We start from the raw sequence: 15,671 nt of genomic DNA on the forward strand, positions 1-15,671 counted from the left end.
CAACCATTCATCTCTCCTGGCAGCCAGCAACTCCCACCAACGCTCACCAAGAGATCACAATTCATCTCCCCAAAGGGAAGCATCCTGTCCATCCAACCAGTGGGCTCAGCCGTAGGTTTACCATTGTTAACCCAACAACAGTTGAATGTAAGACAGGAGCCCACTAAATCCCAGGGACCCCCAAAGGGACATATTGTCTTTGATTCCCAGACAACAAAAGGAGGCATGTTCCAGTGGTCACTCAGGGAGCAAGTAGCAAAGCTAACATTCCTGCTCGGGTCTACTTGGCCGCAGAAACTGTATAGAGAAAGTCTGCCGCCATCTTGGATTTAACTCCCATAAGATAAACACAGATTCCTTGTGATCTCTCTAACACATATTCTTTGTACCTCCCAGATTAAATAGGATGCTTTTGGGGGAGGAGGTGTCTCCTGTGAAGTAGCTAAAAATGTAATTTCTTGCAAAAGACCAACTTAGTAAATATTTGGAATTTGTGCACCAATTTATAAAGCAGCATTGTTCACGACAGCCAAAAAGTGGGAGCAAGTTAAATGTCCACCAACAGATGAAGGGATAAAAAAACTGTGGTCCATCCACATAGTGGAATATTGCTCATTCTTGAAAAGGAAGGGTGTTCCTCACCTGCCATGACCTGGATGGGCCTTGAGGACATGGTGTTCAGTGACATAAGCCAGACCTGAAAGGACAAATCCTGTAGGATTCCAGGTATATGGGGTCCATAGAGGACATATATTTAAGGAGACAGAATGTAGATGGTGGGGCCAGCAGCTGGGCGATGGGGAGTTAGTGTTTCCTGGGGGCAGAGTTTCAGTTTTACAAAATGGAAAGTTTTGGAGGTGATGGTGCTGATGGCTAATGCCACTGAACTACACACTTAAAAATGGTTCAGATGATTTTAAAAAACTGCATCTTTATTCAGGAAAAAATATTGGAGCACTGAGTCCCCTAATGCCTTCTGCCCACATCTTTCTGGGTGTTGAGGGGCTCTGTGCCGTGTTCTTTTGTGGGAAGATGGTGCATACAAGCTGCCACTCTTTGGGGCAGGGACAGACACAGCCTCTTGCTGCTTCATGGCAGTCACATTATCTGAGCCATGGAGGTGGACACTGGTCATCTTGGGCTGGGGCTGGAGGGCCTCAGCAAGGAAAGGTGTGTGAGTTTGTTGGAGCCACCATGATAAAGAACAGCGTGGCTCAAACAACATACATTTATTGTTTCCCAGTCCTGGAGGCTGGGAGTGTGAGATCCAGGCAGGGCTGAGGCTGGGAGTGTGAGATCCAGGCAGGGCTGAGGCTGGGAGTGTGAGATCCAGGCGGGGCTGAGGTTGGGAGTCTGAGATCCAGGCAGGGCGGAGGCTGGTTCCTCCTGAGGCCTCTCTCCTTGGCGTGTAGACCCCATGTCCTCACGTGGTCGTCCCTCTGTGCGTGTCTGTGTCCTCATCCCTTCTTCTTATAAGGACCTCAGTCCTATGAAAGGGCCACCCTAGTGACCTCATTTTACCTTAATCATCTCTTTAAAAACCCCAACTCCAAATAGAGTCCCATTCTGAGATCCTGGGGGTAAGGACTTCAACATGTGAACTTGGGGGAGACACAGTTCAGCCCATAACAGGACACAACCACACATGAAGCTAGACTGGCCCCGAGTATCTTGAAAATTTAAACCTTTCCATCCGTAGCGTCATCCGTATAGTGAAGACTGTCTATCCCCACCAAACCTCCCATGACTGAGACTCCCTGCGAAATGTCAGGCAATCAACACCGTCTTTAAACCAGAGACCCCTGATGCTTCCGGGGTCCTCCCTGAAACTCAGCCGTGCCTCAGTAATAAGCCCCAGGAGTCGTGTCAAAACATTGTCGGGTGCCCAGGAGAAAACGTTTGTGGAGGTCAAAACAGCTTCCCCGCGGCCAGCGTCCTACCAAGCGCGTTTCCGTGCCTTAGGAAGAGACGGCAGCATCCGAGTGCTAGACGCCCTGATCACACTCTCCAAGACTTCCGCAAAAAAAGAAAAAAAAAAGATATGTGTGGTCTCGCTTACAGCCACTCCGTCTGCCCGTCGCAAGACACAACCCTCATCGTGTTCGCAGCATAAGGGGGAGGAAAACATCCAGACACTATTTTCACAAGGGAAGGGTATCAGCTTTCCGAGACCCATAAAAGGATTTGAAAATCAAGGACGGAGAGAAGGATCCAGCCCCCGTCAGCCTGGACCACGTCCCCTATTCCTGTGCATTTAGCATCCTGATTAAATATGGTGAGGCCTGGGGGGTGGCGGGCAGGGGGGCTGGGGGGGGGGAGAGAATTTTTGATTTGAAGGTTAAGCCAATATTAGCAAGAAAAATAAAATAAAGTGATTCCAATGGCCTACAGCTATGCCGTCGATTCCAAGAATGTTTAGCTGCAAAATGAGCAAGTGGCTAATTGTGTAAATGCCGCTAATTACGTGTGCAGAGCCTCTATCCGGGGCTTCTCCCGGTAACTAATAAGAAATCAATTAGTTAATGAAGTGGCCATTAAATGCAATGCTAATCTCAGCCAGGGTATTTTTAATGTTTCTCTTTTTTCCCCCCGTATGATCCTCCTTAATTACCACCGCCATACGGAGCCCACAGCTTTCTGCATGTCTAATGAAACATCATTATATGGTCGCTGGCATTCTTGGAAGACCTGAACGAAAGCTGCTTCCCAATTATTTTTAATTGCCAGACACTCTCGCAACTGGGTCTCCTACCACGCGCTTCAGAGCCTGGCGCTGTGATGAAGCAAGCACACAGATTGTGTTTTCGGTCCGCAGCCTGTGAAGGTCCGCTCTGGTCTTGGTCACGGGGCAGAAACGCACCCGCAAAACCCAAAAGCGGTGCCGGGCGGTGCATGCATCCTCTCCGCTTTGGATGGGGCCCGGAGACATCCGTCCGTCCGGAAACAGCCGTCCTTCTGCGCCCCCCTCCCCGGGAACCGGGACCCAAGATGCCCTTTCGGAAGGCGCTGGCCTCTCGGGTCCCCGGGAGCCGCAGCGGGGAGAAGCATGCCGCGGACACACACGGGCACCCCCCACATACATGCATGCAACCCCCCACGCTGCTCCCCGCTTCCAGCCACGTGCACCCTTTGTGATTATGAAGTGGCTCAGCTGCGGACAGCCCCGTAAGTGACAAGTTGTCCCTTTTGCAAAGTGAGCTTCTGTCCCCGGCTACCGTCCTTGTCCCTGACATTGGCACGGCGTGAGAAAGGAAGCTTGCCGGCCCTCCTTCCATCTGATACATTCCGAGGGCGATTATGTATCTCGTTTCAGGAGACGTGCCTCTCACAGGACAGCATTTTGTCTTGCATGGTAATGAACTCCCAGAGCCAAGCCAGCCTGGGTCCCGCCGGGCTGCCCCGCGTCCCACGATACAGTGGCTCGCCCGGGACATCTACTTGAAAACAACACAGAACCACCCCTTGAGACGATGCATACCGTCCGAGGAGGGGCTTCCGTTGGCTTTTACCTTTGGGCAACATGCAAATTAAATCACTTAATCCAGCACCCCTGTTCCAAAAATCTGCCACCAGCAACTGCCAGAGCCTCGGACGTCAGGAGAAGGGAGATGAGACATGACGTTTTGTTCATTAAATAAACAAACCCGGTCCAGATAACAGCATTAGGTAGAAAGGCTCATCAATTCTTGTACATTTATGTTCACATAACAAGAAGTGACAATTGTTCCTTAGATTCGTAAGGACTGCATGGGAGAACAGGAGGGGCGAGAAGCTCCACGCACAGCTGAGTCGGAAGCACCCGTCGCGACCAAAAACGGGGACGGCTCGCGTGCGAATGAGGAGCGTCCGTGTTCACCCAGGGCCGCTGGAAGACGTGGCTTCGGACAAGGTGACTGGGGCCAAGGAGGAAGAATTGAACCGGTCCTTTTTCCGAGTTGGGCTTCCCCCCCCTTGTGTCCCCCCAGGGGCATCCCCGGCAGGAGAATCCGGGGAACGAAGCCCCAAGTGCATCTGGATTTTTTTTCCAGCCGAATGCACTGTTCTGTGCTCAGATTTGGGGGCAGGTGGAGGACAGAAGGGAGCAACACCCCATGGGCCCCAAGTCCTCATCCGTCCACACACATTTCTTTTGTGTTGTGGCATCCATGCCCATTGAGAGCCTGGGCACTCCACACTTCTGGCAAGGTCCTAGATTCAAGGGACGAAGGCAGGTCTCCCTCACTTCCAGCCCTGAGCACCCCCGCTTGCCTCTGGGCACACAGCCACTCGGCAAAGTTGCAACCGCTAGCGCTAGGAGAACAGAAGACGTGTCTGCAAACTGCAACTTGCCTGAGCGTGGGGGCCACAGCTGAGGCTGCCGGTCAGATTTCAGGAAAACGTGCAGAGAATCGGAAGTATACGTATAACGTCGCGGCGACGCTGTTTACACAGGACCCTGCCCTTATCTGCGGGGGGTGTGTTCCAGGACCTGGGACTGCCGACAGTACCGAACCCTACACACACTGTGTGTTTTCCTAAACACACATTCCGACAGTGAAGTTTACCTTATAAATCGGGCACCGTAGGAAATCAGCAATAACTAGTAATAAATACAACAGTTATAGCAATATGCTCTAATAAAGTTATGTGAATCTCTCTCTCTCAAAATACCATATCGTGCTGTGCTCACTTTTCTTTCTTTCTTTCTTTCTTTTTAAGATTGTATCCATCCATTTGAGAGAGATGGAGAGAGAGAGCACACAAGCAGGGGGAGTGGGAGAGGGAGAAGCAGGCTTCCCGTGGAGCAGGGAGCCCGATGCAGGACTCGATCCCAGGACCCTGGGATCATGACCTGAGCTGAAGGCAGACGCTTAACCGACTGAGCCACCCAGGCGCCCCTGTGCTCACTTTTCTTCTCGTGATGACATGACATGATAAAGTGCCCGCATGATAAGGTGAGTAAGGGGAATGACGTAGGCGTGTCCCAGCTTTGGGCCACCGTTGACCTTCTCATGACCCACTAGGAGGGATCTCCTGCTTCCAGACCATGGTCGACCTCGGGGAACTGATGTACAGACAGCATTTCATGCACATTTCACGGACTCCAGGCTGTTGACATGACCCGTGTGCAGAACACACCTGACCCAGTGCCCGACGCTGATTCAAGCTGCCTCCCCCATGGCGATCAAACCCCAGTGTCCCATGGAGTGCTGGCTCCCTTTGGCCAGGGATGAAAATGGAGTATTCGGGGACTTGGAAGCAAGATTTTTGGTCTGGATTTGGATTCAGGCACAGTGAGTATGACATGCAAACTTCCCTGAGATCCTCGACAATGGGTTTCAAGTGGAGAGTCTCTCTCTCTCTCTCTCCCTCTCTCTCTCTCTCTTTCTCGATATTACATGCAGGCTGTTTTTTAAAAGTTCCCCACCTGGAAGCCGACTTGGCTAACCTGTGTAACAGGCGGATCAGCCTCCTCCAGAGCAACAGAACCAATAGGGTTGTGAATGTAACTACATAACCAGAGAATTACTGTAAGGAATTGGCTCATGTGATTACGGAGGCTGTAAGTCCCAATTCTGGAGGGTCAGCCAGTGACTGAGACCCGCAGAAGACCCAATGCTACAGTTGGACTCTGAAGTCCATTCAGACACGGAATTCCCACTCTTTTCAGTACGTCATGGCTTTCCCCCCCCAACTCTTAAGGCCTTCAACTAATTAGATGAGGCCCACCCACATTATGGAGGCGATCTACTCTACTTCTACTGGTTGAAATTGTTAGTCCCGTCAAAATAATAACATTACGGAAATAGCTAGAATAACGTTTGACCAAATATCTGGGTACCCAAGCACGTTGACATATAAAATTAACCATCACCAGCAACCAAGATAGTAATCTCAATTGTAGACATTTGGGGGAAAAAATAACTGAAAACTAAAATACCCATCCTTCCTTGCTGTCTGGGGAAGCCACATGGCACAGAGGAGGAGGCCTACGTGCTCAGCATCCGAGAGGGATGGCTTTGGGACCTGTGGTGTCTCTGAGGCCCACATCCTCATCTGAGGCCGGATAATGAGAAACTCAAGACCTCTCAGGTCAGAATCTCTAGGTTGGTCTCACCTATGTTTGCTTGAAAGCTTAAATCATCAAATTTCTCCCATTTTGTTCATTTGCCACCTTGAGGACCTTAGGCCAATCCCACTTCCACCTGTACTGTTACTGACAATATTTCTGTTGAAGAAGAATCATTTTTATATTCAGGCACATTTATTTTGGGGCACGACTTCATATAACTACCGTAATATCTGCAGAGCCACCCTCTTGTCCCACAGTACAGGGGAAGCTCAAGAATAAAGGCAAATAAGCAAAATGAGGCCATTGAGTTCCATGTGGCAAGAGCCATCCCAGCCTAGAGCTCCCCCTGTTTGAGTTGAAATGGGATTCACAAGGATGAGATGTGGGTAAAGGTATGTGTGCACCAAACTGCAAAGGTGGAAACAATGCAGTGCCCATCACCAGGAGGATGGATAAACACAATGCAGTCCATCCATACAATGGAATACTATACAGCCATGAACAGGAATGGAGCACTGACACCCTGTGGATGGTCCTCGAGGACAGGATATTCAGTGAGAGAAGCAGACACGCACAGTCACATTGCGTATGATCCCATGGATATGAGAATGTGAAGAACAGGCAGACCCATGGAAAACACACTGGTAGTTGCTCAGGTTGGTGGGTGAGACGGGGTCATCCCTGGTTGGTGGGGGAGATGGGGTCATCCTGGGTTAGTGGGGGAGATGGGGTTATCTAGGTTGTGGGGGAGATGGAGTCATCCTGGGTTGGTGGGGGAGATGCAGTCGTCTGGGCTGGTTGTGGAGATGGGGTCGTCCTGGGTTAGTGGGGAGATGGGGTCATCCTGGGTTGGTGGAGTAGATGGGGTCATCCTGGGTTGGTGGAAGAGATGGGGTCATCTGGGTTGGTGGGGGAGATGCGGTCGTCTGGGTTGGTTGGGGAGATGGGGTTGTCCTGAGTTAGTGGGGAGATGGGGTCATCCTGGGTTGGTGGGGTAGATGGGGTCATCCTGGGTTGGTGGGGGAGATGGGGTCATCTGGTTTGGTGGGGGAGATGGGGCTGTCCTGGGTTGGTAGGGGGGATGGGGTTGTCCTCGGTTGGTGGGGGGGATGGGGTCGTCCACGTTGGTTGGGGAGGTGGGGTTGTCCTGTGTTGGTGGGGGGGGATGGGGCTGTCCTGGATTGGTAGGGGAGATGGGGTCATCCATTTTGGTTGGGGAGATGGAATCATCCTGGGTTGGTGGGGGAGATGGGGTCGTCCAGGTTGGTTGGAGAGATGGGGTCATCCTGGGTTGGTGGGGGAGATGGGGGGACCTGGGTTGGTGGGAGAGATAGGGTCATCCCGGTTGGTGGGGGAGATGAGGTCATCCTGGGTTGGTGGGGGACACAAGGTCATCCTGCTTTGGTGGTGGAGATGGGGAGTGACTGCTACTGGGATTTCTTTTGGGGGGATGAGAACATTCTAGAACCAGAGAAAGGTGGTGGGTGCACAACATGGGGTATGTGCTAACTGCCCCCTGAACTATTCACTTTACAGGATTCATTGTAAGCTATGTAAATTTCATCTCCATAACCTATTTTAAAATCCCTCCTATCAGGGCCTGTCTACATGCCCCAAAAATCACCTCGGCCACCACCAGGCATGCTGCACTCTTCATCTTGGGACACTGACATAAAGTGCCTAAAGCGTCTGACCCGTGATATACGTTAGTTTCCTATCACCTTCAGAAGCGTTCATAACTAATTTCACGGTGATTCCAAATGTCCTCCATAAAAAGATTCCTAACTTTTTAATTTAATTTCTTAAATTAAAGAGAATTACCGTAAGGAATTGGCTCATGTGATTACGGAGGCTGTAAGTCCCAATTCTGGAGGGTCAGCCAGTGACTGAGACCCGCAGAAGACCCAATGCTACAGCTGGACTCTGAAGTCCATATCACCTTCATAAGGTTGCACACCACAACTCTGGTCCAGGTACAGATGGACCCTATCCCCCTGAATCCTAAGTCCCTGGTGTAGGGAGGAAAGCAAGGGACAAACACGATCCCCAGCTATATATTTGCAAGCTATTTATTCTTGAAATAAATGATGGTTGTCTAGTACTCTTGCTCACCAGGAGCTGCTCCAGTGTATCAGACATGGCGGCCACCCTCAGGGGCCTCTGCTCACCACCCCTTAGAGACACGTGGAGCTGGCAATTGGAACACATCGACCCAGTGAGTGTAAGTAGCTGCAGAAGGCTGTGCGCTCTCTGGATGGCCCACCGTGCACCCCCCAGAACGTCATAGCGCTCACCGCATTGCACTGAATTAAGTGTTAAGCCTGCAGTGTGTTACCTGGAAGATACAACATGTCCCATAGGCATGGAAGTGGGAAAACGGGCAGCTCTGGCACCATGGAGAAAAGGCTGGTGGGAAATCCCACACTGGCTCCCAAGGACGTCTGGGCCTGGAACTGAGCTGAGGCCTCCTTACTCCTCCTAGGAGCTCTCTGGCCCCTCACCCCAATAGTAAGGCCAACCATTTCCAGTCTTGCACATTAGGCTAGAAGCAAAGCTGAATGAACACAAAGTTCACAGATTTCCCGGTCTTCAGATACGAGGTACATTGAGTTTGGGGCTCCTACCTCATCTACACCAAACGGCACACCCAGGTACCCCACCTGTGAAATCACAGATTGGGGCCCAGCATCTGATGTCGGGATAATCTCATGGGCCTGGCGTGAGAGTGAACCTCCTCTACCAGAGCAGGTTCTCACAGCCTAAAGAAACTGCACGTACCAACATGACAGAGAGAATACACATACAGGGACATAGATGCATATATATAAATGGGTGCGTGTCCAGATGTGTACCATATACATGGATACATGTATGCGTAGAGAGACCTATGTACAGAAAGCCACATATACACAGACGTACACACATATAGATGTGTGCGTTTATACACATGCAATCTATGTATGCGGACAAACGCATAGAGAGACGTTTGTAAGTAGAGAGACACGTAAATATATATAGACATATATGTGTGTGTGTTCATATGTGCACATAAAGACGTGTATATAGACACACACATTTATACATAGACACATTCATATTCTTTCTTCATGGGAGTGAGCAAGCAATCTTTGCAAATGCCTTATAAGAAGCAAATGAAGACATGAGTACAAGACGCCCTTCCTGTCACTCTCTAAGCCAGTTCTTATATTTGAACTTCAGAATTGGGATTTCCTGATCGTCTACATAAACAATTTACATGTTCTCTGTGTGTATGTATGTGCGTGTGTGTGTCTGTTTGCAGGAGAAAAGGTGGGGGATTGGGGCAATATACCAAGCAGGAAGCATGATTCCTAATTCCAGCCGCTGGAGTAGAATATGCTCTGAAACCCATGAAGACACTAACCATCCACTGTGTAAACAATCGGGAAAGTGAGTGCCCAAACCAATGGCTCTTGAACCAGCAGAGGCCACTCCAGTCTTGCTGAGCAAGACCCAAGCAACCATGGGAGGCTCCCTGGAAGAAGGAGAAATAGGTGAAAAATGTCTTTCAAAGATGAATCTTGCTTTGTCAGTCTAATGAGTATGTCTTGAACTTGCTAGTAGTTTCTTGGTGAGATGTAAGAGTTCCTATATCTGCCTGGGTTTTATGTGTTTGTAGCTCAATGTCTTCCAGAACCAAAATGCTGTGAGGATGAGTGGATGGATGGATAGATAGATGGATGGATGCAAGGATAAGTGGAAGGATGGATAGATGAGTGGATGGATCGATGGATGGATGGATCGATGGATGGATGGATGGATGGATGGATGGAAGGATGAGTGGATGGATGGATGGATGGATGGAGAGATAGATGAGTGGATGGATGGATGGATGGATGGATACATGGTGGGAAGATGGTTAGAAACTGGATGGATGGACATGTAATAAAAAAGTTGTGTATGTTTAGATTATGTTTAGATTATTAGACTATCTGGGTTTTTTTTTTTTTTTTTTTGAAGGCTGGCATTCCTCCCCAGATTTGTTTAACATCATCCAAGAATTCCATGTATACTTATTTATGGAGAGATAGGGCAATCTATTTTTAAATAATACAAAGCTTAAATGTGTGTTTTGTCACACAGGGAATTTTTAAACAGAAGAAAGCTCTCCTCGTCTTATTTGTCATTATAAGTAGGGTAGGTATTTTCTCTTAAGGACCTTATATTTTCTTTGCCTGAGGAAATAAATAGGGATGGTTGAAATTTGTCCAGCAAACTAATCAGCTGGTGCAGCCAGAGAATCCTCTATGTAAGCAGAAACTACACTTTGGACAGAAGTGAATGTAGCATAATTAATTTACTGATCTGTGCTAGCTCTAGCAATGCAGGGAAACACTCTTGTCTCCCGTACATAAAGGTGGGGCATTTAATCCTGGGAGTTGCACATTTCATAGACATCTGTGGAAATTATGAATGGCTGATTAGCACAGCTCAGAAATACCGAGAGCCTTCAGGCAGGCACTTCAATCCTCTAAACCGTGGCAACGAAATTAAGAGCAGTGACCAAAGCAATCTGCCATCAGGAACATAATGAATCCAGCACCGGAAGAGAAACAGAGCAAATGGCTTTTGTCATCAAGAAGATTAAAATGATAAAACCACGTTGGACTATTCATTCATACGTCAATTTATCTCATTCACTAACTCTCCTTACATTTTGTTTTCCGGGTCGATGAGCAAACAACTTCTGTTGGGAAAAAAATAGCCATGCAAAAAAATAGTTGACTTGAGTCATTTAAATGTCAAAGTCAACGTCCAAAACCTATTCCCTGAAAGAACATCAGCATCTGCCTCACAATTTTCTAGATTCTGATATTTAGACTCAACACCATTAGCCATCAGGGAAATTAAAACCACAAGATACCACTTCACACGCTCAAGAGCGGCTATAATTTTTACAAAGACAGATATTGTCAAGTATTTGTGAGGCCGTGGAGAAACAGGAACCCTCATCCACTGTTGGTGGGAATATCAAAGGGTGCGGGCACCTTGGAAAATATGTTGGCACTTTCTTTAAAAGTTGAACCTACGATTACTATCTGACCCTGCTATCCCACACGTAGGTATGTACCCAAGAGAAATGAAAACGTGTGCTTACATAAAGGCTTGTAAGCCAATGTTCCTAGCACCATTATTTGTGACAGCCAAAACATGGAAACAAGCCAAGTGTCCATCAGCAGGTGAATGGATACACAAAACATGCTCCATCCGTATGATACGATGGTATCTCGCCGTAAGAAGGAATCCCACACTGATGCACACCGCAACTCCGATGATCCTCAGAAACGTTCTGCTCAGTGAAAGAAGCCAGTCACAAAAGGCCACGTGATTTCATTTATATGAATTGTCCAGAAAAGGGAAATCTGTAGAGACAAAGTAGATTAGTGGTTGCCTAGGGCTGGAAGTGGATGGCGGAGGAGGTCAGGGCACTGGCTGCAAATAGGCATGTGGTTTCTTTTTTGGGGTGGTAGAAACATTTCAGAATTAGATTGTGGTGGTGCTTGCACAACTCTGTAAATTTACTAAAAAGCATCCAATTGTTTTTTCACAAAGAGTGCATTTCATGGAGTGTAAATTACACCTCTGTGAAGTTGTTTAAAAAATCAACATGTAGGCGTTTGGTGGGATTTTTAAATTCCTCCTTGTGTGTTTCACAGTTTTAGGGTAAAATCCTTTTTTTCTGTGGTTATTCACCAATCCTACAAAGTCCTCCTACAAAGTGGGGGCTGGGACTGTTTCTCCGGGGTCTGACCCCGGACGGAGACAGAGAGGTCATCCTTGAAGAAACTCACAAAGTGGCACCAGGATCCCCTGAACAGGATGACCTGATGGTCCTTGGCATTGACTTCTACTCAGGGCCCCTTATCTGGATGGAATTCGGACTTTATCTTACACGTGCACAGGATGACCATTGTTTCTCTCTGGTCTAGGGCAAACATTCAATACTTGTAAAGATACAGAGATGGGTCATCTTTTTGGTTTCCCCAAATTCAAACGCTTGGAGAGCTTGACCAATTCTCTGAAGAACCGAGTCAACTTTTGTGCCTGACCATCTCAGAGATACCTCTCAAAGACCCTACACAGAGCTCGGCACAGAAAGATCAGGATAACGGATCCTACCACCCACCACCTCCCTGGGCCATCACACTGCATCCTCTATCTGAACGGGTGGGTTTATGGTAAAGACCATCACTCAGACATCACAGGAGACATCTGAGTCATCTCTGGACAATTGAAAGGGAAGGAGGAGACCATGATTCCCCTCCTCCCACTTTAATAATGTTTTATTTTTTTTTTTTTAATTTTTGAAAATGGTGGTAAAATACACATAATACAAAATGTGCCATCATAATCATTTTTAAGTGCACAGCGCAGTGGCATTGGGCACGTTCACACTGTTGTGCGACCATCCCCACCATCTGCCTCCGGAACTTCCCATCATCCCAAACTGAAGCTCTGTCCCCATCAAACACTAATTTCCTGTTCCCATCCCCAGCCCCTGGCCCCACCATCTACTCTCTGTTTCTATGGATGGGACTCCTCTAGAAACCCTATATAAGTAGAGTCACATGGGATTTGTCCTGCATCTGGCTCATGTCACTCAGCATCACGTCCTCAAAGTCCATCCATGTCATGGCAGGTGTAAAAGTCCTTCCTTTTCAACACTGAGTAATATTCCACTGCGTGGGTGGACCATTCATCTCTCAGTGGACACTTGGGTTGCTTCCCCCTTTTGGCTACTATGAATAATGATGAATAACCTGACATATTTTATGGTACCTGCTTTGTGTTATGGCACCACAGATCTTTCAAGTTTCTTCCAAAACAGGCTGGTTGTAATTATTTTTCAGAGGTCCCCTGCCTCTGAATTTGGCAGATCCCAAACCAGAACTGAAGCAGAGTCTCCTGATGCCCCAAACAAGTGTCCCTCTAATGATCCTCGCCGAGACTTGCTAGGTCCCACCTTAAGAAGGTGAGCGGTAGGATAGGGAAAGGCATTTGGCACCATGAGGGACGTGTAGGAAAATGAGACACATCCTCTGTCCTCTGGGAGTTTACAATCTTTGGGAAACAGAGGACATATGCAGGAAATAATGACTCTCATAAGAGATGACCTCTAAAGTCCAAGGAGGGAGAGGCGTCCCATTGTCCTCTCCCATGGAGTCTGAGAAGTGGGAACTTCCAGCATTGATGTGCGATAATTTGCATGAAGAATGCCAAGCAAGGAAGCCCCTGTGAACCGCAGCATTCAGAGTTCCTATGGGGGCTCCGTCATGGAGGCACGACTGATAGATGGATCCATCTATTGCCCATATGGTTGATGTCAGTTAGTCTCCAGACCTACTGATACTACATGACCCCAAATCCACCACCCTACATGAGTACCTGGCATGGCTGGCCCCACGCCGAGCGAAGTCTACCCCGTGTGCCAACACCCAACCCAAATCACATCCTTAGACAATCCAGTGTGACCCAAGCCCTTGCCCCAGGCAAAGGCTGCTCTGTCCTGGATGTGCGTGTCTCCCCCAAATTCATACCCCCAATATGGTGGCATTTGGAGGTGCGGCCTTTGGGAAGGGGATGAGGTCATGAGGGTGGACCCCCCTGATGGGATTATGGTCCTTGTAGAAGAGACCCCAGAGAGCCTCCTGGTCCCTTCCACCATGATGGCCATCATCTGTGAACGAGGAAAAGGATCCTGCACCAGGTAAAAGTGCACACCTGGATTTCAGACTTCCAGCCTCTAGGATGATGACAAATAGATACTGTGCATAAGCCCCCCAGTCTATGGTATTCTGTTATGGGTTCCTCAATGGACTAGCACCTAGATAGCGCTATCACGCATCCCACCCAAAGGGCTCCGACCTCCCAGAAGAGCCAAGGGAAAAGGCCAGTGCTCTCTTCAGGCACCTTAAATCTTTACTATTTATTCATATAAGAAGCACCTTAAACTCTTTACTCCTTCTTCCCATAAAAAGGCTCCTTTTCTTCCCCAAGACTGAAAGACCCCTGCGAAAACCACTCCATGCCAAAAGGCAAGAGGAAATAGCTAAAATTTACAATTCCTTCGTCTGCCTTCAACAAACCCAACACCCTCTTTGGACGGTCACCTTCCTGTCCGGACCCCCGGTGGCCACGGCGCAGCCACACACCAGGCCACGCCGTGGGTCCTGGAGGCAGGAACCAGCCCTTCCAGGAGAAGAGCACACAACCCCACCAGCCAGCGCCACTGCTCAGGGGCCCTGCCTTCCAGGCCAGCCGGCGATGCCCCCTTTCTTGGGAGATTAAGACCCTATTTGTTTCCATCATGTGCTGCTTCATCCCTAATGGGCGACCAGTCTGCCGCAAAGCCGTCTTCCTGACAGCGCATGCCAAGGATGATTAGGGGCCCCGCGAGGGATGCTCACCGCACCCTCCGTGCGTGGCATCTAATCACTTCCCCGCAGACAGCCGAGCCCTCCGACAGCCGGCCCTGCGCTCTGCCAGTCCCCCTCCCTCCCCGCGTCTCATCCCCTGCGTCTGGCTGGAAACAGCGACGCTCCATAACGAAACTATGCCTGGCTGTAATTCTCATTGACAAAAACAAGACGACATGCTTACATAATTGGTGACACCTCTTCCCGATTACGTCTCGTCTTCCATTCATTAGGCCGCCACAGCACCGCACGAGTCCCCCTGTCCCGGAAATAAAGGGACGGTGGAGATCGGCATGGGCGGCCACCGCGGGTATTCTTCCTAAAATCGCCCCAGACCTCCGAGCCCGGCTGCCCCGCCAGGATCCCTCACGCCTGGCGCAGCCAACGTTTCATGAAATGTTCCTCGCTGGGGGCAGAGGTCACCGCACGCTGATTCCTGCAGGTAACCCAGGGGCGGCTCGCACTCCTCACGCCCGCCCGCTCGCGTCTGGAGTCTGACCAGGCACGAGGCCGATGACGCGGCCGGCCTTGGCCAGCCGAAAACGTCCTGGTGCGGTGGCTACACCCTGGTGCCTGCCAATTCAGCTCAGCTGCAAGCTCAGGGCCGTCTCGGGCACACTCCTCAAGTCAAGGGCACCCCTGGACGGCACCCCCGGGCTAGTGCAGGCTTTTTTTCCGCAGTTGCCAGTCACTCTTTGTAGCTTTTCCCACGTCCAGCCTGCAAGGGCTCCCCGAACACAGATCTCCGTCCAAACCACATCACAACATTGACGGATGGAGCTGCTCCTTCTCCCCGTGGGCTGAGGGGCAGCCCCTGGTTTATGCACGTTCAACGCCTCTGTTGTTTATCAGCACATCTCCAACCACTTCTCTCGAATGGCTGGGGTTAAGGGAGGCGGGAGTGGGGAGCGTAAAGGAAAGAAGGAGAAAGAAAGCAAGCATTTGCCAAAGACCTCCAACCCCAAGTGTGGAGAAGCAAATTGGAACCACATGTGTCTGACTCATTTAGACTGAACTCGCAGCAATTGGCCGGGTCAGAACACTTGGATTTCCAGAGCAAGTCCGGAAGTGCCCCTCCCGCTGAACAACGGAGAAGCACTTTGTTAGCAGATAGTTCTTCTTACCCCAAAGAGAGGCCTGGGTTCTCCACTGAACGCCAGGAA

The sequence above is a fragment of the Halichoerus grypus genome, chromosome X, assembly GCF_964656455.1.
Source record: "Halichoerus grypus chromosome X, mHalGry1.hap1.1, whole genome shotgun sequence".
Lineage (NCBI taxonomy): Eukaryota > Metazoa > Chordata > Mammalia > Carnivora > Phocidae > Halichoerus > Halichoerus grypus.